At 54.2% G+C, this 21,381-nt stretch overlaps 1 protein-coding gene and 1 long non-coding RNA gene across 4 annotated transcripts in view; one reads left to right on the forward strand and one right to left on the reverse strand.

The window, feature by feature from the left end:
- Window positions 1–21,381, forward strand: part of LOC140492646 (uncharacterized) — a 45,324-nt gene that overhangs the window by 16,268 nt on the left and 7,675 nt on the right. The window lies entirely within an intron of this gene.
- On the reverse strand, window positions 17,156–17,981 carry LOC140492384 (uncharacterized). Its single transcript, XR_011963546.1, has 3 exons — window positions 17,855–17,981; window positions 17,673–17,763; window positions 17,156–17,362 (listed from the first exon to the last, which is right to left on the reverse strand). It is a non-coding gene; the product is annotated as an uncharacterized lncRNA (long non-coding RNA).

Below are 21,381 nucleotides of genomic sequence, written 5' to 3' on the forward strand. Positions count from 1 at the left end.
GATGGTGGGGGGTGGGGGGGTGATGGTGGGGGGGGTGGGGGGTGATGGTGGGGGGGGTGGGGGGGTGGGGGGTGATGGTGGGGGGTGTGATGTGATGGGGGGGGGGAGATGTGATGGTGGGGGGGGTGGGGGGTGATGGTGGGGGGGGTGTGGGGGGTGATGGTGGGGGGGTGTGGGGGGTGATGGTGGGGGGGGGGGTGGGGGGTGATGGTGGGGGGGGGGTGATGGTGGGGGGGGTGATGGTGGGGGGGGTGTGATGTGATGGGGGGGGAGATGTGATGGTGGGGGGGGTGGGGGGTGATGGTGGGGGGGGGTGGGGGGTGATGGTGGGGGGGGTGGGGGGTGATGGTGGGGGGGTGTGATGTGATGGGGGGGGAGATGTGATGGTGGGGGGGGGTGGGGGGTGATGGTGGGGGGGGGGGGGTGGGGGGTGATGGTGGGGGGGGGGGTGGGGGGTGATGATGGGGGGGGGGTGGGGGGTGATGGTGGGGGGGGGTGGGGGGGTGATGGTGGGGGGGGTGGGGGGTGATGGTGGGGGGGTGGGGGGTGATGATGGGGGGGGGTGGGGGGTGATGGTGGGGGGGTGGGGGGTGATGGTGGGGGGGGTGGGGGGGTGATGATGGGGGGGGTGGGGGGTGATGGTGGGGGGGGTGGGGGGTGATGGTGGGGGGGGGGTGGGGGGTGATGGTGGGGGGGTGTGATGTGATGGGGGGGGGAGATGTGATGGTGGGGGGGGTGGGGGGTGATGGTGGGGGGGGGGGGGGGTGGGGGGTGATGGTGGGGGGGGTGGGGGGTGATGATGGGGGGGGGGTGGGGGGTGATGGTGGGGGGGGGTGGGGGGTGATGGTGGGGGGGGGTGGGGGGTGATGGTGGGGGGGGGTGGGGGGTGATGGTGGGGGGGGTGGGGGGTGATGATGGGGGGGGGGTGGGGGGTGATGGTGGGGGGGGTGGGGGGTGATGGTGGGGGGGTGGGGGGTGATGATGGGGGGGGGGTGGGGGGTGATGGTGGGGGGGGGGTGGGGGGGTGATGGTGGGGGGGGGTGGGGGGTGGGGGGTGATGGTGGGGGGGGGGGGGGTGGGGGGTGATGGTGGGGGGGTGGGGGGTGATGGTGGGGGGGGGTGGGGGGTGATGGTGGGGGGGGGTGTAGGTCTGATCTCTCCCCCCCCCCCCCCCCCCCCCCCAGGCCTCGGGCCCTGATCTTACCCGAAGTCCTGGTCCATGGATTTGAAGAAGAATTTGTAGTTGGGTTTGTTCAGAACCAGTTTGAAGTCGGCCAGCGTCACCCTGTCGGCGGGTAACTGCAGCTTCACCAGGTACGGCGTCTCCTCCTCGTCCATGTGGTAAATTATTTTAGTCTCGGCCATTGCGGCGGCGGCGGCGGGGCTCGAGCTTCACTCCCTCCGGATCGAGCGCGCCCCTCACCCCTCAGAGCCCCCCGCACCACCGCGCCTGCGCGGGCCTCGCCGCTGAGATTCCACCGCGCCTGCGCGCCCCTCACCCAGCGGATTCCACTGCACCACCGCGACTGCGCGCCCCTCTGACGCCACCGCGTTCACCCTCAGATTCCACCGCGCCTGCGCGCCCCTCATGCCCCAGCTGCCCGCACGTCCGCGCCTTTCACCACCCCCAAAGATCCCCGCACGACCGCGCCTGCGCGCCCCCCACTCCCCCTCCGGACAACCGCGCCTGCGCGCCGCCACTCTGTGCGCCTCTTCGCCCCCAGGTCTCCTTTACCACTGCGCACGCGCCCCCCGCTGCTTTCAGCGCCTCCTCATCTCCGCGACCCCGAAACCGCCGCATCCTTTCCCGATCCGCTCAGAGCGCATGCGCACCTTTTCAAGTTCTCTCCGTCCCTGGGTTCGAGGTGAACGAGGCGGAGCCACGCATTGTGACGTCTGCGGATTTATGAATATTAATCATACCGCCCCCACGGCCGCCATAGGCCGTTCAGCCCATCGCCCCAGCCTGTGCTAGCCCAGTCTGCTCACCTAGTCTTCAGAGAAGTGTTCCAATGCACGAGGCCGCCACATTCCCTGGCTAATGCTCTCTTACAACCTCTTCCATTAGGCAGAAAATACAGAAGCATAAACACCCCCCTCCCAACTTCTTCCCCACTGCTATCCAACTGCTGAATAACTTCAAATAATGCTTTGTGCCCCTCCTATGTTGCCTTAACCTTGTATTCCTTGCCCTGTTTAAACATGCTATGATCCGTGTGTCCTTGTTTGCTCTGATCCGCCTGCACTGCTCACAAAACAGAACTTCTCACTGTACTTAGGTACATGTGACTACAATAAATCAAATCAACCCGATCACCGCCCTCAGGCTGTCCTTATCAGACTGGGCAGGGGTGGGGCAATACGAGACGTTCTGTCTCAACTACCCGTCTCTGAGTCCCAACTTTGACCATCCTACGGCCTCCCTCGATTAGGCACTCCCACCCCCTTGCAATCAGAGTAGTCCAGATTCAATTCAGATGGGGCAATATCTGAAACAACACCAATCACACAGGACATAGCCAAACTAAATTTAAAAAAGGACAATGCCGGGAATCTGAAAGAAAAGCAGAGGGCCACTGAGATTTCAATGGGTGGCACGTAGTGAGAAACAGTTGATATTTCGCATCAGTGAACTGAACGTCACTTGTCCTGAATGGTTGAAGTCTTTTTATGGGCAATACTCACCATTCTGTGCTATATTAATATAAGCCCAAACAGACCCTTCGGTCCAACCAGTCCATGCTGACCATAATCCCAAACTGAATTAGCCCCGCCTGCCTGCGCTTGGCCCATATCTCTCCAAACCTTTCCTATTCCCATACTTATTCAAATGTCTTTTAAATGTTGTTACTGTATCTGCATCCACCACTTTCTCTGAAAGTTCATTCCACACACGAACGACTCTCGGCGTAAAAAACGTTGCCCCTTGTGTCTTTTTTATATCTTGCTCCTCTCACCTTAAAAATATGTCCCCTAGTTTTAAAATCCCCCACCCTGGGGAAAAGACACCTGTAATTGAAATTATTCATTCTCCTCATGATTTGATAAACTTCTATAGGGTCCCTCCTCAACTTCCAATGCTCCAGTGAAAAAAGTCCCGGCCTATCCAGCCTCTCCTTATAACTTGAGCTCTCCATAGCTGGCAACATCTGCAACAGGGTGACCAGAACTGCATACAGTATTCTAGAACAGGCCTCACCAATGTCCTGTACAACCTCAACATGACATTCCAAGGCCTATATTCAAAGGTCTGTGCAATGAAGGTAAGCATGCTAACTGACTTCTTAACCAACCTATAACATGATGCAAATTTCAAACAATTACGTACCTGAACCCTTCAGCCTTTCTGTTCTACAACATTACCCAGGGCTCTGCTTTTAATTGTATAAGTCTCGCCTTTGTTTGTTCTACCAAAATGATGGCACTGAGTCAGATTACAAAATCCTGCCCACTGTCACCCTCCATTAACATCAGCACAGCAAGATCAAATGGAACACTAAACGTGGGTCATGACTTGTTAGTATGCATCGACACCAAGTATACCAGGAAGGTAGAGAGAATTCAAGTCTGAGAGAACTGCAGATACTATAAATCAGAAACAAAAATAACAACAGTTGCTGGAAAAGTTCAGCAGGTCTGGCAGCATCCAGGGTGAGAAATCAGAATTAACATTCAAGTCTGGTGACCCTTCCTCAGAAATCAAGTCCACTGATTAAAGGCCTGATTAAAAAATACCTTTTAGGAAAGCAAATGAATTGCTGATCTTTATTGTAAGGACAATGGAGTGTTGAAAAAAAGGGAAGTTTTCTACACCTGTACTGGGTATTGGTGGGTGTATTCTGTGCAGTTTTGGTCCATTTACTCAAGGAGGGACGTTAGAAGCAGAAGGATCATTCCAGGGATGAAGGGATTTACAGAGTCATACAGCATGGAAACAGACCCTTCGGTCTAACTTGTCCATGCTGACCAGATATCCTATATTAATCTAGTTCCATTTAGAGCTCTTGACAAGATTTGTAGCTGGGGTTGTGGATGAAGTCATGGGTTTGTTCACCAGGTTGGTGTGGTTCTCTGCAAACGTTTCATCCCCTCGCTGGGTGACAACATCAGTGCGTCTTTGATAAGGTGTCGGTGCTCTGTCCTGACCGGTATTTATATGTCTCTGTTTATTGGTACTTCTGGGATCTGTATCTAAGTGTATCTGTATCCCTGCATACAGGGTCCAGTTCAATGTGTCTGTTGATTGAGTTCTGGTTGAAGTGCCAGGCTTCGGGGAATTCTCTGGCATGTCCCTGTTTTGCCTGTGCTAGGCTGGTTACATTGTCCCAGGTGAATATGGCTCCTTTATTGTCTGCGTGGGTTGGAAATGAGAGAGTGCTGCTCGTGTCTGGCAGTGGCGAGCTGATGTTCATGCACTCTTATAGTCAGTTTTCTTCCTGTTTGTCCCACGTCGTGTTTTTCACAGTCTTTGCAGGGTAGCTTGTAGAGAATATCCATCCTGTTGGATGTGGGTGTCAGGTCTTTAACCTTTGTAAGGAGCTGGTGGAAGGTGTTTACTGACTTTGTGAGTCATTAAGATTCCCAGGGATCTGAGCAGTCGGGTGGTATGTCTGATATGTCTATGATGTACAGTATGGTTGCTGTTGTGTCTGGCTGTGTAGTGTTTTCAGCTTTAGGTTTGTACCATCAAATACCAGAGGATAGCTCTCTTGGGCTACCTGTTTTGTTTAAATCCTTAGAACAGGTAGGTGTTCCTGCTCCTGTTCTGCCCTCTGATGTTCTGGGTTACTGCAGCATGTCCTTGCCTGTTTAAATAATATCCTAATGCAGCTTCGCTTGTGGGTGCTGGGGTGGTTGCTGTTATAGTTCAGTATCTGGTCAGTATGGGTGTTCTTCCTGGTCTGGAGTTCCCCGATAGGTGTGCGTTTCACTAACACCTCCAGAAAGGGGCATCTGCTGTTATTTTCCTCTTCTTTAGTAAATCTTATTCCGGTGAGGATGTTATTGATGTGGTGCTGGGTTTCTTCCAGATGTGTATGTTTAGTGATGACAAAGGTATAATCTGCATACTGGATCCCGAGTTTGGGTTGGATGGTGGGGCGGGACTGACCATTCTAAGCATTACATTATTGCTTCTGCTTTCAGCCCTGATATCGGGGACCCCATCAGTATGCCGTTGATTTGTCTGTATACTTGTCCATTGAATCTAAAGTGAGTTGTGAGGCATAGATCTAGAAGTTTAAATATGCTGTTCTTGTTGATGCTGTTGGTGTCATCGGGTGTCCGAGTCACCGCTTTGTACAATAACATAGCAATGGTATCTTTGGCTAGGTCGATGTTCATAAACGTGAAGAGTGCTGTTACATCAAATGAAATCATTATTTCATCCTCTTCTTTTGTGGTGTTTCTGATGATGTTGAGGAACTCTTGGGAGGAGAGAATGGAGTGGTTGGAGCTGCATTTTGGGAAAGCAAATCTTAGCAGGACTTATACACTTAGTGGTAAGGTCCTAGGGAGTGTTGCTGAACAAAGAGACCTTGGAGTGTAGGTTCATAGCTCCTTGAAAGTGGAGTCGCAGGTAGATAGGATAGTGAAGAAGGCATTTGGTATGCTTTCCTTTATTGGTCAGAGTATTGAGTACAGGAGTTGGGAGGTCATGTTGTGGCTGTACAGGACATTGGTTAGGCCACTGTTGGAATATTGAGTGCAATTCTGGTCTCTTTCCTATCGGAAAGATGTTGTGAAACTTGAAAGGTGTCAGGGAAGATTCACAAGGATGTTGCCAGGGTTGGAGGATCTGAGCTCCAGGGAGAGGTTGAATAGGCTGGGACTGTTTTCCCTGGAGCGTCGGAGGCTGAGGGGTGACCTTATAGAGGTTTATAAAATCATGAGGGGCATGGATAAGGTAAATAGGCAAAGTCTTTTCCCTGGGGTCAGGGAGTCCAGAACTAGAGGGCATAGGTTTAGAGTGAGAGGGGAAAAATTTAAAAGGGACCGAAGGGGCAGCTTTTTCACACAGAGGGTGGTACGTGTGCAGAATGAGCTGCCAGAGGAAGTGGTGGAGGCTAGTACAATGACAGCATTTAAGAGGCATCTGGATGGATATATGAATAGGAAGAGTTTGGAGGGATATGGGTCGGGTGCTGGCAGGTGGGACTAGATTGGGTTGGGATATCTGGTCAGCATGGACGGGTTGGACCGAAGGGTCTGTTTCTGTGCTGTATCGCTCTCTGACTCTATTCTGTTAGGTGTTTTAGTTTTGTTTGCAGCTCCTTGGCTTGCCTGTACATAGGTGTCCCTGGGAGTGATATAATTGCTCTGGGGTGGGGTGGGGGTTGGTTGCTGCTCTGTGAACCTTAGGTAGCCTGTCAGGTTTCATCTTTTGCCAGGTTGGTTTTGCTGATGTCTCCTGTACTGTGTAGTTGCTTTACTGTCATGGTAATCGTGTTCAGGTTGTGGGGGTCAAGTCTATCGCCACCTGTTGATAGGTAGCAGTATTGCTAAGTAGTTTGTCTCAGTGGTTAGCACTGCTCTGTCACGGTGTCTCGGTGGTTAGCGCTGCTCCGTCACGGTGTCTCGGTGGTTAGCGCTGCTCTGTCACAGTGTCTCAGTGGTTAGCGCTGCTCCGTCACACTGTCTCAGTGGTTAGCACTGCTCCGTCACACTGTCTCAGTGGTTAGCACTGCTCCGTCACAGTGTCTCAGTAGTTAGCACTGCTCTGTCACAGTGTCTCAGTGGTTAGCGCTGCTCCGTCACACTGTCTCAGTGGTTAGCGCTGCTCCGTCACAGTGTCTCAGTAGTTAGCACTGCTCCGTCACAGTGTCTCAGTGGTTAGCACTGCTCCGTCACAGTGTCTCAGTGGTTAGCGCTGCTCCGTCACAGTGTCTCAGTGGTTAGTACTGCTCCGTCACAGTGTCTCAGTGGTTAGTACTGCTCCGTCACAGTGTCTCAGTGGTTAGCGCTGCTCCGTCACAGTGTCTCAGTGGTTAGTACTGCTCCGTCACAGTGTCTCAGTGGTTAGTACTGCTCCGTCACAGTGTCTCAGTGGTTAGCGCTGCTCCGTCACAGTGTCTCAGTGGTTAGTACTGCTCCGTCACAGTGTCTCAGTGGTTAGCGCTGCTCCGTCACAGTGTCTCAGTGGTTAGCACTGCACTGTCACAGCCCCTCAGTGGTTAGCACTGCTCCGTCACAGTGTCTCAGTGGTTAGCGCTGCTCCGTCACAGTGTCTCAGTGGTTAGCGCTGCTCTTTCAGTGTCTCAGTGGTTAGCGCTGCTCCGTCATAGTGTCTCAGTGGTTAGCACTGCTCCGTCACAGTGTCTCAGTAGTTAGCGCTGCTCTGTCAGTGTCTCAGTGGTTAGCACTGCTCCGTCACAGTGTCTCAGTAGTTAGCACTGCTCCCTCAGTGTCTCAGTGGTTAGCACTGCTCCGTCACAGTGTCTCAGTGGTTAGCACTGCTCCGTCACAGTGTCTCAGTAGTTAGCACTGCTCCCTCAGTGTCTCAGTGGTTAGTACTGCTCTGTCAGTGTCTCAGTGGTTAGCGCTGCTCCGTCATAGTGTCTCAGTGGTTAGCACTGCTCCATCACAGTGTCTCAGTAGTTAGCACTGCTCCCTCAGTGTCTCAGTGGTTAGTACTGCTCCGTCACAGTGTCTCAGTGGTTAGTACTGCTCTGTCAGTGTCTCAGTGGTTAGCACTGCTCCGTCACAGTGTCTCAGTAGTTAGCACTGCTCCCTCAGTGTCTCAGTGGTTAGTACTGCTCCGTCACAGTGTCTCAGTGGTTAGTACTGCTCCGTCACAGTGTCTCAGTGGTTAGTACTGCTCCGTCACAGTGTCTCAGTGGTTAGCACTGATCCGTCACAGTGTCTCAGTAGTTAGCACTGCTCCCTCAGTGTCTCAGTGGTTAGTACTGCTCTGTCACAGTGTCTCAGTGGTTAGTACTGCTCCGTCACAGTGTCTCAGTGGTTAGCACTGCTCCGTCACAGTGTCTCAGTGGTTAGCACTGCTCTATCACAGAGTCTCAGTGGTTAGCGCTGCTCCGTCACAGCGTCTCAGTGGTTAGCACTGCTCCGTCACAGTGTCTCAGGGGTTAGCACTGCTCCGTCACAGCGTCTCAGTGGTTAACACTGCTCTGTCACAGTGTCTCAGTGGTTAGCACTGCTCTGTCACAGTGCCAGGGTCCCAGGTTCGATTCCAGTCTCGGGCAGCTGTCTGTGTGGAGTTTGCACGTTCTCCCCGTGTCTGCGTGAGCTTCCTCCGGGTGCTCCGGTTTCCTCCCACAGTCCAAAGATGTGCCGGTTAGGGTGAATTGGCTATGCTAAATTGCCCGTAGTGTTAGGTGCATTAGAAATGGGTCTGGGTGGGTTACTCTTCGGAGGGTCAGTGTGGACTGGTTGGACCGAAGGGCCTGTTTCCACACTGTAGGGCATCTAATCTCTCTCTCTCTCTCTCTCTCTCTAAGGAAGCCACCCAGGCTGCTGTGGATTCAGTCCGTCTGTGTTTCCCATCCACCTCCAGCCCCACTCTCCCCTCCAAGAGCGAATCTGAGAAAAGCAAAGCTTCAGATGCTGTGGTAAACCACTGCAGGCGCTGTCATGGGGATGAACTCAGAGTTATAACGTGCAGCAACAAGGAGTGGATAATTAGGGAGGAATGTCGACAGCATCTGGAGAGCAGTGGTTAGTTTTATAGGCAGCGCATATTGAAGAGCACTGGGATGGCAGACCACAAAGCACAGCAGCTCCTGGTGACTGAACGACACACTGACCTCAGCTTTTGCTTCATCGTAGATATAGCACTCGGCAGATTTGTAACATCAGTCCAAAAATGTGTTGGTTAGGTGAATTTGCCACGCTAAACTGCCCGCAGTGTTAGGTGAAGGGGTAAATGTAGGGAAATGGGTCTGGGGGTGTTGCGCTTCGGAGCGTCGGTGTGGACTTGTTGGGCCGAAGGGCCTGTTTCCACACTGTAAGTAATCTAATCTAATCTGATCTGATCTTTCCGAGCTCAACCCCAAATCAGGTGAAAATTGATGACCCCCTAACCTGGAGGTGAAGGGGAAGGTCGGGGGGGTGGGGGGGGTGGAGGTGAAGGGGAAGGTGGGTGGAACTGATCAGAATTGTGCAATCACTAATCTGGATTTCTACAGGAAAGATGTTGGGAAACTTGAAAGGGTTCAGAAAAGATTCACAAGGATGTTGCCAGGGTTGGAGGGTTTGAGCTACAGGGAGAGGCTGAACAGGCTGGGGCTGTTTTCCCTGGAGCGTCGGAGGCTGAGGGGTGACCTTATAGAGGTTTAAAAAATCATGAGGGGCATGGATAGGGTAAATAGGCAAGGTCGTTTCCCCAGGGATGGGGAGTCCAGAACTAGAGGGCATAGGTTTAGGGTGAGAGGGGAATGATATAAAAGGGACCTTTGGGGCAACATTTTCACACAGAGGGTGGTACGTGTATGGAATGAGCTGCCAGAAGAAGTGGAGGAGGATGGTACAATTGCAATGTTGAAAATACATCTGGATGGGTATTTGAATAGGAAGGGTTTGGAGGGATATGGGCCGAGTATTGGGAAATGGGATGAGCTCAGCTTCAGAGACCTGGTTGGTGCACACGGGTTGGACCAAAGGGTCTGCTTCTGTGCTGTGTGACTTTATAAAGAGAAGCCAGAACGGGAGGAGAGCAGTGCTCTCAGTGAACTGGCAGGGCTTAGAGAAATCAGGAAGTTGGGGGGGGATGAGACTGTAGGAGCCAAAGTAGGCCATTCAGCCCATCAAGTCTGCTCCACCATTCAACGAGATCATGGCTGACCCGAGAATCCTCAACTCCACTTTCCCCACTCAAGAATCCATCGATCTCTGCCTCCGAACTGATTCAGTGACCCAGCCTCTGTCACACTCTGTGCAAGAGCGTTCCAAAGTCCCTCAGAGAAAAACAGTTCTCATCTCGGTCTTCACTGGGAGAGCTTCCGTTTTTAAACTGTGTCCCCAAGTTTGTCCGCAATGGGGAAATATCCACTCTCCAGCGCTGAGCGTTTCAAGAAGACCACCTCTCTGAAGCTCCAGACTTTAACTTCCCTATCGGATAACTCCCAGCATCCAAGGAGTCAGTCAAGACAACCGACTCTGGGTAGCTTCAAATTATGCCCTTCCTTAAATAATGAGACCAAACTCCTACACAACACTCACCAATTCCCTGTAAGTCTGGAACAAAACATCCCTTATTTAATACTCAATCCCCCTTGCAACATCTGACATGTTTTCCTGATCAATCCTTACACCCAGATATTATCTTCTGGAACTCTTAAGTCCACCATATTTACAGATCCCCCTTTACCCACGCTGCATGCCACTCCCTCAAAGAACTGTCAGAAAAATTTCCTTCCTCCAAGCCACGTGAAGCTTACCTGATTGCATTGAGGTAAGTGCCCTGCAATAACCTCCTTTATTGAGAAATCCCAGCATTTCCTCAGTGACACAAGTTAGATTTGCTGTCCTGTCATTTTCTGTGCACAGTCTCTCTCTCTCCCCCCATCACTGAATCCCTGACTATCAACATCCTGGGGGTTATCATTGGCCAGAAACACTGCTGGACTTACGCATAAACACAACAGCTACAGGAGCAGGGCAGAGACTGGGAATCCTACAGTCAGTAACTCCCCTCCTGACTCCCCCCCCAAAGCCTGTCCCACCATCTACAAGGCACAAGTCAGGAGGGTGAGGGAATACTCCCCACTTGCCCCTGGATGGGGGCAGCTCCAACAACACTCAAGAAGCTCGACGCCATCCAGGGACAAAGCAGCCCCCACTTGATTGGCCCCACACCCACAAACATCCCCTCCCTCCCTTACCCACCGACACTCAGTAACAGCAGTGTGTACCATCTACAAGATGCACTGCAGAAACTCACCAAAGATCCTCAGGCAGCACCTTCCAAACCCACGGCCACTTCCATTCAGAAGGACAAGGGGCAGCAGATACATGGGAATCCCACCCCCTGCAAGTTCCCCTCCGAGCCCCTCACCATCCTGACTTGGGAATATATCACCGTTCCCTCAGTGTGGCTGGGTCTGAATCCTGGGATTCCCTCCCTCAGGGACATTGTGGGTCTACCCTCCATCACATGGACTGCAGCGGGTCAAGAAGGCAGCTCACCCCCACCTTCTCAAGGGGGGCAACTAGGGATAGGCAGGAAAAGCTGAGCCCAGCCAGTGACTCCCACATCCCACAAATGAAAAACAAGTAGCGGGGAAGGAATCCAGGATCAGGGCCCAGCTGAGGCCAGCAAGCAGAAGGGCTCGGCTGAACGAGCTTAATGGGAGTTTGGACAAAGGTTGTGGGAAGTCAACAATGGAGGACTTCCTTAAAACCTGGCCCTCTGCTTCGTTCCCACCTGCCTGTGAATGAAAAGGTTGGTCACTGCGCACACACACACTCACACACTCACTCACACACAGTCCATTAAATCCACATCCTGGTGTTTCCTACTTCTGTGGTCAAAGATAGAACCTGAAAGGGATGCAGCAGATGGACAGTAAAACCGCGGGACTCGCCGATCTCGGTCAGGCTGTGAGTGACCAAACACAAAGACAATGAGAAACCACATTGCCTCAATCCATGTGAACCAGGAATCTTCATCGCCGCCAGCAGCTGTGAGCTGAGAAACACCGAGGGCTAAAGCAATCCCAAAACTGTACCTGAAATCGAAACAAATTCTCCAGGGTAAGTGATCCTAAAACACACCCACACAGCCGGCTGAATTCCACTCCTGAGAGAAAACCCATTTCCATAATGCCTTCCATGGCCTCTCAATCAAAGTGCTTTCCGGCAAATGCACTTCCTCAGATGTCCAGCGGTGATGTACCAATTTACACACAGCAAGATCCCACACCAGAAACTGAGAGACTGATCCAATTGGAATGAACTGCACTCTCCCTGATTCACACAGAATATTCATCACCGCTTACCGCAGTCAAACTGCCAATGATCTGTCTGTGCTCCTTCCCCAAATTTCAAAAAGGACACAACAAATGGTTCAGGATTTTAGGAAGGCTCATAAAAAGATCAGAAAGAGGGCAAGTTAACTCCTGACCAACCAAGGGTACAAAGAACAGTCAACTATCGCTAATCTAATCCCACATCCCTGCTCCCTCCACACAGCCCCGCATCAATCCCAAACTAATTCTGAAATAATCCCAAATCCATGCTCCTTCCCCACAGCCCCGCATCAATCCCAAACTATTCCCACAACCCTGCTCCCGCCCCACAGCCCCGCATCAGTCCCAAACTAATCCAACATCCCCGCTCCCTCCCCACAGCCCTGCATCATTCCCAAAATAATGCCATATCTCGCTCCCTCCCACAGCCCCACATCAATCCCAAACTAATCCCACATCTTGCTCACTCCCCACAGCCCTGCATCAATCCCAAACTAATCCCATATCTCGTTCCCTCACCACAGCTCCGCATCAATCCCAAACTAATGCCACATCTCGTTCCCTCCCCACAGCCCCGCATCAATCCCAAACTAATCCAACATCTCGCTCACACCCCACAGCCCAACATCAATCCCAAACTAATCCCACATCCCCACTCTCAGCCCACAGCCTGGCATAACTCCCAAACTAGTCCCACATCCCCACTCTCTCCCCACAACCCCGCATAAATCCCAAACTAATTCCACATCCCCGTTCCCTCCCCACATCCCTGCATTAATCCCAAATTAATTCTGAAATAATCCCAAATCCATGCTCCTTCCCCACAGCCCCGCATCAATCCCAAACTATTCCCACAACCCTGCTCCCTCCCCACAGCCCTGCATCAATCCCAAACTAATCCCACATCTCGCTCCCTCCCCACAGCCCTGCATCAATCCCAAACTAATCCAACATCCCTGCTCCCTCCCCACAGCCCTGCATCAATCCCAAACTAATCCCACATCCCCGCTCCCTCCCCACAGCCCCGCATCAATCCCAAACTAATCCCACAACCCCGCTCTCTCCTCACAGCCCCGCATTAATCCCAAACTAATCCCACATCCCCGCTCCCTCCCCACAGCCCTGCATCAATCCCAAACTAATCCCACATCCGCGCTCCCTCCCCACAGCCCTGCATCATTCCCAAACTAATCCCACATCCGCGCTCCCTCCCCACAGCCCTGCATCAATCCCAAACTAATCCCACAACCCCGCTCTCTCCTCACAGCCCCGCATTAATCCCAAACTAATCCCACATCCATGCTTTATCCCCACAGCCCCGCATCTATCCCAGACTAATCCCACATCCCCGCTCTCTCCCCAAAGCCCCGCATCAATCCCAAACTAATCCCACATTCCCGCGCTCTCCCCACAGCCCTGCATCAATCCCAAACTAATCCCACATCCCCGCTCCCTCCCCACAGCCCCGCATCAATCCCAAACTAATCCCATATCTCGTTCCCTCCCCACAGCCCCGCATCAATCCCAAACTAATCCAACATCTCGCTCACACCCCACAGCCCTGCATCAATCCCAAACTAATCCCACATCCCCACTCTCTCCCCACAACCCCGCATAAATCCCAAACTAATTCCACATCCCCGTTCCCTCCTCACATAAATCCAAAACTAATTCCACATCCCCGTTCCCTCCCCACATCCCCGCATAAATCCCAAACTAATCCCACATCCCCGCATAAATCCCAAACTAATCCCACATCCCCACTCTCTCCCCACAACCCCGCATAAATCCCAAACTAATTCCACATCCCCGTTCCCTCCTCACATAAATCCCAAACTAATTCCACATCCCCGTTCCCTCCTCACATAAATCCCAAACTAATTCCACATCCCCGTTCCCTCCCCACATCCCCGCATAAATCCCAAACTAATTCCACATCCCCGTTCCCTCCCCACATCCCTGCATCAATCCCAAATTAATTCTGAAATAATCCCAAATCCATGCTCGTTCCCCACAGCCCCGCATCAATCCCAAACTATTCCCACATTCCTGCTCCCTCCCCACAGCCCTGCATCAATCCCAAACTAATCCCATATCCCCACTCCCTCCCCACAGCCCTGCATCATTCCCAAACTAATCCAACATCCGCGCTCCCTCCCCACAGCCCCGCATCAATCCCAAACTAATCCCATATCCCCACTCCCTCCCCACAGCCCTGCATCAATCCCAAACTAATCCCATATCCCCACTCCCTCCCCACAGCCCTGCATCATTCCCAAACTAATCCAACATCCGCGCTCCCTCCCCACAGCCCCGCATCAATCCCAAACTAATCCCATATCCCCGCTCCCTCCCCACAGCCCTGCATCAGTCCCAAACTAATCCAACATCCCTGCTCCCTCCCCACAGCCCCGCATCAATCCCAAACTAATCCCACATCCCCGCTCCCTCCCCACAGCCCCACATTAATCCCAAACTAATCCCACATCCCCGCTCCCTCCCCACAGCCCTGCATCAATCCCAAACTAATCCCACAACCCCGCTCTCCTCACAGCCCCGCATTAATCCCAAACTAATCCCACAGCCCCGCATCTATCCCAGACTAATCCCACATCCCCGCTCCCTCCCCACAGCCCTGCATCAATCCCAAACTAATCCCACATCACCACTCCCTCCCCACAGTCCCGCATCATTCCCAAACTAATCCCACATCCGCGCTCCCTCCCCACAGCCCTGCATCGATCCCAAACTAATCCCACAACCCCGCTCTCTCCCCACAGCCCTGCATCAATCCCAAACTACTCCCACATCCCCGCTCTCTCCCCACAGCCCCGCATCAAACTAATCCCACATTCCTGCGCTCTCCCCACAGCCCTGCATCAAGCCCAAACTAATCCCACAACCTGCTTCCTCCTCACAGCCCCGCATCAATCCCAAACTAATCCCACATCTTGCTCTCTCCCCACAGCCCTGCATCAATCCCAAACTAATCCCACAACCTGCTTCCTCCCCACAGCCCTGCATCAATCCCAAACTAATCCCACAACCCCGCTCTCTCCTCACAGCCCCGCATTAATCCCAAACTAATCCCACAGCCCCGCATCTATCCCAGACTAATCCCACATCCCCGCTCTCTCCCCAAAGCCCCGCATCAATTCCAAACTAATCCCACATTCCCGCGCTCTCCCCACAGCCCTGCATCAATCCCAAACTAATCCCACATCCCCGCTCCCTCCCCACAGCCCTGCATCAATCCCAAACTAATCCCACATCACCACTCCCTCCCCACAGTCCCGCATCATTCCCAAACTAATCCCACATCCGCGCTCCCTCCCCACAGCCCTGCATCAATCCCAAACTAATCCCACAACCCCGCTCTCTCCCCACAACCCCGCATCAAGCCCAAACTACTCCCACATCCCCGCTCTCTCCCCACAGCCCTGCATCAAACTAATCCCACATTCCTGCGCTCTCCCCACAGCCCTGCATCAAACCCAAACTAATCCCACAACCTGCTTCCTCCTCACAGCCCCGCATCAATCCCAAACTAATCCCACATCTCGCTCTCTCCCCACAGCCCTGCATCAATCCCAAACTAATTCCACATCTCGCTCTCTCCCCACAGCCCTGCATCAAACTAATCCCACATTCCTGCGCTCTCCCCACAGCCCTGCATCAATCCCAAACTAATTCCACATCTCGCTCTCTCCCCACAGCCCTGCATCAATCCCAAACTAATTCCACATCTCGCTCCCTCCCCACAGCCCTGCATCAATCCCAAACTAATCCCACATCTTGCTCTCTCCCCACAGCCCTGCATCAATCCCTTACTAATCCCACATCTCTCCCTTCAGCCCTGTAATGATCCTGAATCTCTCCTCTCGATCAATCCCCAATCCTACCCCCCCCCCGTCCTGATCTCTTCCCATTGTCCTGAGTCTTGAGGACCCTGCATCATGTCAGGTGGGAGTCAGTAACCGCAGCCTGGAATTCTCTCGAGTTACATGGCAGCTCTGCCTGTGCCAAGGAAGTGAGCTGATTGATTAGGTCAAACCACCCTGGCACACACACACACAAATGTCTGTGCCCCCTGGTCATTACTCTCGGGGACGGGGAAATGGAATTGCCGTTGCTGGTGCTTTGGAAGCTCCAATATGAGGGTAGGCCATCAATGCCTGGCCTGGGGTATAATAACGATGGAATTGAAGGATTGAAAACAGGGTGACTCTCCCTCATCAATAAACACCACCTCCTGCCCCTCTGTTCCCCAACATGTGGGCCCAAGCTGGAGATGGTGGGAACAACAGCATCTATGGGTGACACAGTGGTAAGCAGTCATAGCACCCAGGACCCAGGTTCAATTCCCACCTCGGGTGGCTGTCTGTGTGGAGTTTGCACGTTCTCCCCGTGTCTGCGTGGGTTTCCTCCGGGTGGTCCGGTTTCCTCCCACAATCACAAAGATGTGAATTGGATGTGAATTGTCCCACAGAGTCCAGGGATGAGCAGGTTAGGGTGGATTGGCCATGGGAAATTGTCCCACAGAATCCAAGGATGAGCAGGTTAGGGGGGATTGGCAATGGGAAACTGTTCCATAATGTCCAGGGATGATCAGGTTAGGGTGGATTGGCCATGGGAAATTGTCCCATAGTGTCCAGGGATGTGCAGGTTAGGGTGGGTTGGCCGTGCTAAATTGTCCCATAGTGTCCAGGGATGTGCAGGTTAGGGTGAATTGGCCATGCTAAATTGTCCCATAGTGCCCAGGGATGTGCAGGTTAGGGTGAATTGGCCATGCTAAATTGTCCCATAGTGTCCAGGGATGAGCAGGTTAGGGTGGATTGGCCAAGGGATATTGTCCCATAGTGTCCAGGGATGTGCAGGTTAGGTGGGCTAGCCATGGGGAATGCGAGGTTACAGGGCTAGGGTAAAGAGTGTGTGTGTCTGGGTGGGATGCTCTGCAGCGGGTTGGTGTGATCTTGATGGGTTGAACGACCTCTATCTGCACTGTCGGGATTCTAATTGATTCTCATTGGCGTAGCTCACAAACTGGGCACCCAAATCCCTGGCCGATTGCCTGGCATCAGCAGACAGGAGGACAGCTGAGTGAGCACAGCCTGCTGTGAGAGAGTGTGCTGGTTGTTCGAGGACTCAGACAGGTGCTGGATGGAGTCAGGAAGGAAGGGATACCAATCGCTCAGAGAAACCAGCCCAAAATCCACCCAGTCAGCCTTCAAGAAAACATCAATTAATTTAATTCGACACAAGGAACACTTCCAGCCTTGGTTTCCAAATACAAATACAAAATAAATAGGAATCTGTTAAAAGAAAACGGAATCTGTCGTTGGTGCAGTGGGAGGGCATGCTGCAGGGTACTTGATGTCCACAAGAAACAGTCACCCATCTCCTTTCAAACCCACGCTCACTGAGCGGATCGATACCTACTGGAGAGAGCAAATCACAGCAGTTACAATGGGGGAGTGGGGAAGGTATGGTCAGGGAGGGGAGGGTGGAGCAAGGCAAGGCAGAGGACAAGGTGCAGACGCAGGGACAGGTGGGTTAGGGCGCAGTCAGGAAGCTGGGGGAAAAGGGGATTCCTCAGAGCCCCTGGGGCACAAGGTGTATTCCAGAGGGTTACATGACACACCGCTGAGTGTCCTGGGAGACAGTGTATTTTCTCAGGGTATTCTCTGAGTATCAATGTGAAGGGAAGGGGAGATCGCCCAGGGCAGCAGCTAATGGTGGTTTACTCACTGCATCAGAAGGTCCTGACTCGACCAGAAACCCAGCACATTCTATGACCGTCTTAGAAGTAAGCTGCCTTTGGCATTTTCACTGGTTCATCCTGGGAAAAAAAAAGATGGATAATGCACACTGAAGAAAAAGAGCAGGGAGCGAGTGAAGGAAGGTGAAAGGTGGAGGGGAGCGACAGTTACCATGTCCACGTTCATTGAGCAGGGGCTGCTGTTCCTGGACGGCTCTCTGTTCTCTCCAGCCGGTAAGGGCTCTCCTTTGTTGGTTTGGCCTTGCCGTAACCGTCCTTCACTCAGGGTCAGGGCCATGAGCTCCTTCCTCAGGAGCTGCAAAGCAAATTCCTACATTTTCAAACAAACAGAGGATTCTCACTGTCAGTCAGGGCTTGCTCCATACACTGGGGTACAGTCTCACACACACACACACACTGGGGTACAGTCCCTCATACACACACACTCTCACTGGGGTACAGTCCCTCATACACACACACTCTCACTGGGGTACAGTCCCTCACACACACACACTCTCACTGGGGTACAGTCCCTCACACACACACACTCTCACTGGGGTACAGTCCCTCACACACACACACTCTCACTGGGGTACAGTCCCTCACACACACACACTCTCACTGGGGTACAGTCCCTCACATACACACACTCTCACTGGGGTACAGTCCCTCACACACACACACTCTCACTGGGGTACAGTCCCTCACACACACACACTCTCACTGGGGTACAGTCCCTCACACACACACACTCTCACTGGGGTACAGTCCCTCATACACACACACTCTCACTGGGGTACAGTCCCTCACACACACACACTCTCACTGGGGTACAGTCCCTCACACACACACACTCTCACTGGGGTACAGTCCCTCATACACACACACTCTCACTGGGGTACAGTCCCTCATACACACACACTCTCACTGGGGTACAGTCCCTCACACACACACACTCTCACTGGGGTACAGTCCCTCACACACACACACACACACACACACACACTCTCACTGGGGTACAGTCCCTCACACACACACACTCTCACTGGGGTACAGTCCCACCCACACACACACACACTCTCACTGGGGTACAGTCCCTCTCACACACACACACACACACACACACACACACAGACTCTCACTGTGGTGCAATCCCGTTTCCCCCCCCCCCCACACACACACACAGACTCTCACTGGGGTACAGTCCCACACACACACACAGACTCTCACTGGGGTACAGTCCCACACACACACACACAGACTCTCACTGGGGTACAGTCCCACACACACACAGACTCTCACTGGGGTACAGTCCCACACACACACACACACACACACACACACAGACTCTCACTGGGGTACAGTCTCTCACACACACACACACAGACAGACTCTCACTGGGGTACAGTCCCACACACACACACTCTGACTCTCACTGAGGTACAGTCCCACACACACACTCACACACACACTCTGACTCTCACTGAGGTACAGTCCCACATACACACACAGACTCTCACTGGGGTACAGTCCCACACACACACACAGACTCTCACTGGGGTACAGTCCCACACACACACACACACACACAGACTCTCACTGGGGTACAGTCTCTCACACACACACACACAGACAGACTCTCACTGGGGTACAGTCCCACACACACACACACTGACTCTCACTGGGGTACAGTCCCACACACACACTCTGACTCTCACTGAGGTACAGTCCCACACACACACACAGACTCTCACTGGGGTACAGTCCCACACACACACACACACAGACTCTCACTGGGGTACAGTCTCTCACACACACACACACAGACAGACTCTCTAGGGGGTACAGTCCCACACCGTCTCTCACTGGTTGGTGAATTTTATGAAGTGCCTAAGTAAATGGGCACTGCATGCCTAGTACTTTGGAAGATCAAGGTTGAACTGACATGGTTCCTGGGCATCTGGCTGGCAGCATTTGGCAGACAGTAATCAGGCCGTGCCTATGACCAATAACAGACTGTAATTGCAGGTTCCCTCCCAGCAATAACCAGAGACAGAGACAGTCTCTCCATCCAAGGGAAGAGGGAGGAGTGCTGGCTGCTCCTCCATTTGGTACAGGGAGTGGATTGATCCACTGGGATCAGGCTGGAAGTTCCTGGCGTGGATCCCACTGAGCAGTGATTCTGGGTGTTCCCTCAGGCATCACTCACCTCATCCTGCTCTTCCTGAGAACGTTTCGCAGCACCGTGCACCTTCCGGAGATCAGCTTTCTGCAGGAACAACGTGGGACGAGTGGACAAAGGTCAAGAAATTGTTAATTGGTCAACAGTTCTCCCCTCACACAAGGGTCTGGCTCCCTCCACCTTCCCATCGGCCCAGCCCGTGTCAGGCTAGTGACTGCTGACACCCTCAGGCTGTAACAGCAGCTTACCAGTGGGGGTGATCTCACCCCGTTACCCCCCCTCGCTCCCCGGGGCACGGTCTCACCCCGTTACCCCCCCCCTCCCTCCCCGGGACACGGTCTCACCCCGTTACCCCCCCTCGCTCCCCGGGGCACGGTCTCACCCCGTTACCCCCCTCCTCCCCGGGACACGGTCTCACCCCGTTACCCCCCCCCCTCCCCCCCGGGACACGGTCTCACCCCGTTACCCCCCCCCCTCCCCCCCGGGACACGGTCTCACCCCGTTACCTCCCCTCGCTCCCCGGGACACGGTTTCACCCCGTTACCCCCCTCCCTCCCCCCCGGGACACGGTTTCACCCCGTTACCCCCCCTCCCTCCCTCCATGGGGCACGGTCTCACCCCGTTACCCCCCCTCCCTCCCCGGGACACGGTTTCACCCCGTTACCCCCCTCCCTCCCCCCCGGGACACGGTCTCACCCCGTTACCCCCCCCTCCCTCCCCGGGGCACGGTCTCACCCCGTTACCCCCCCCCCCTCCCTCCATGGGGCACGGTCTCACCCCGTTACCCCCCTCCCTCCCCGGGACACGGTCTCACCCCGTTACCCCCCCCTCCCTCCCCGGGACACGGTCTCACCCCGTTACCCCCCTCCCTCCCTCCCCGGGGCACGGTCTCACCCCGTTACCCCCCCCTCCCTCCCCGGGGCACGGTCTCACCCCGTTACCCCCCCCTCCCTCCCTCCCCGGGGCACGGTCTCACCCCGTTACCCCCCTCCCTCCCTCCCCGGGACACGGTCTCACCCCGTTACCCCCCCCTCCCTCCCCGGGGCACGGTCTCACCCCGTTACCCCCCCCTCCCTCCCTCCATGGGACACGGTCTCACCCCGTTACCCCCCCTCCCTCCCCCCCGGACACGGTCTCACCCCGTTACCCCCCCTCCCTCCCCCCCGGGGCACGGTCTCACCCCGTTACCCCCCTCCCTCCCTCCATGGGGCACGGTCTCACCCAGTTACCCCCCTCTCCCTCCCCGGGACACGGTCTCACCCCGTTACCCCCCTCCCTCCCCGGGACACGGTCTCACCCCGTTACCCCCCCTCCCTCCCCCCCGGGGCACGGTCTCACCCCGTTACCCCCCCCTCCCTCCATGGGGCACGGTCTCACCCAGTTACCCACCTCTCCCTCCCCGGGACACGGTCTCACCCCGTTACCCCCCTCCCTCCATGGGGCACGGTCTCACCCCGTTACCCCCCTCTCCCTCCCCGGGACACGGTCTCACCCCGTTACCCCCCTCTCCCTCCCCG

Source organism: Chiloscyllium punctatum, chromosome 21 (genome assembly GCF_047496795.1).
Source record: "Chiloscyllium punctatum isolate Juve2018m chromosome 21, sChiPun1.3, whole genome shotgun sequence".
Classification (NCBI taxonomy): Eukaryota; Metazoa; Chordata; class Chondrichthyes; order Orectolobiformes; family Hemiscylliidae; genus Chiloscyllium; species Chiloscyllium punctatum.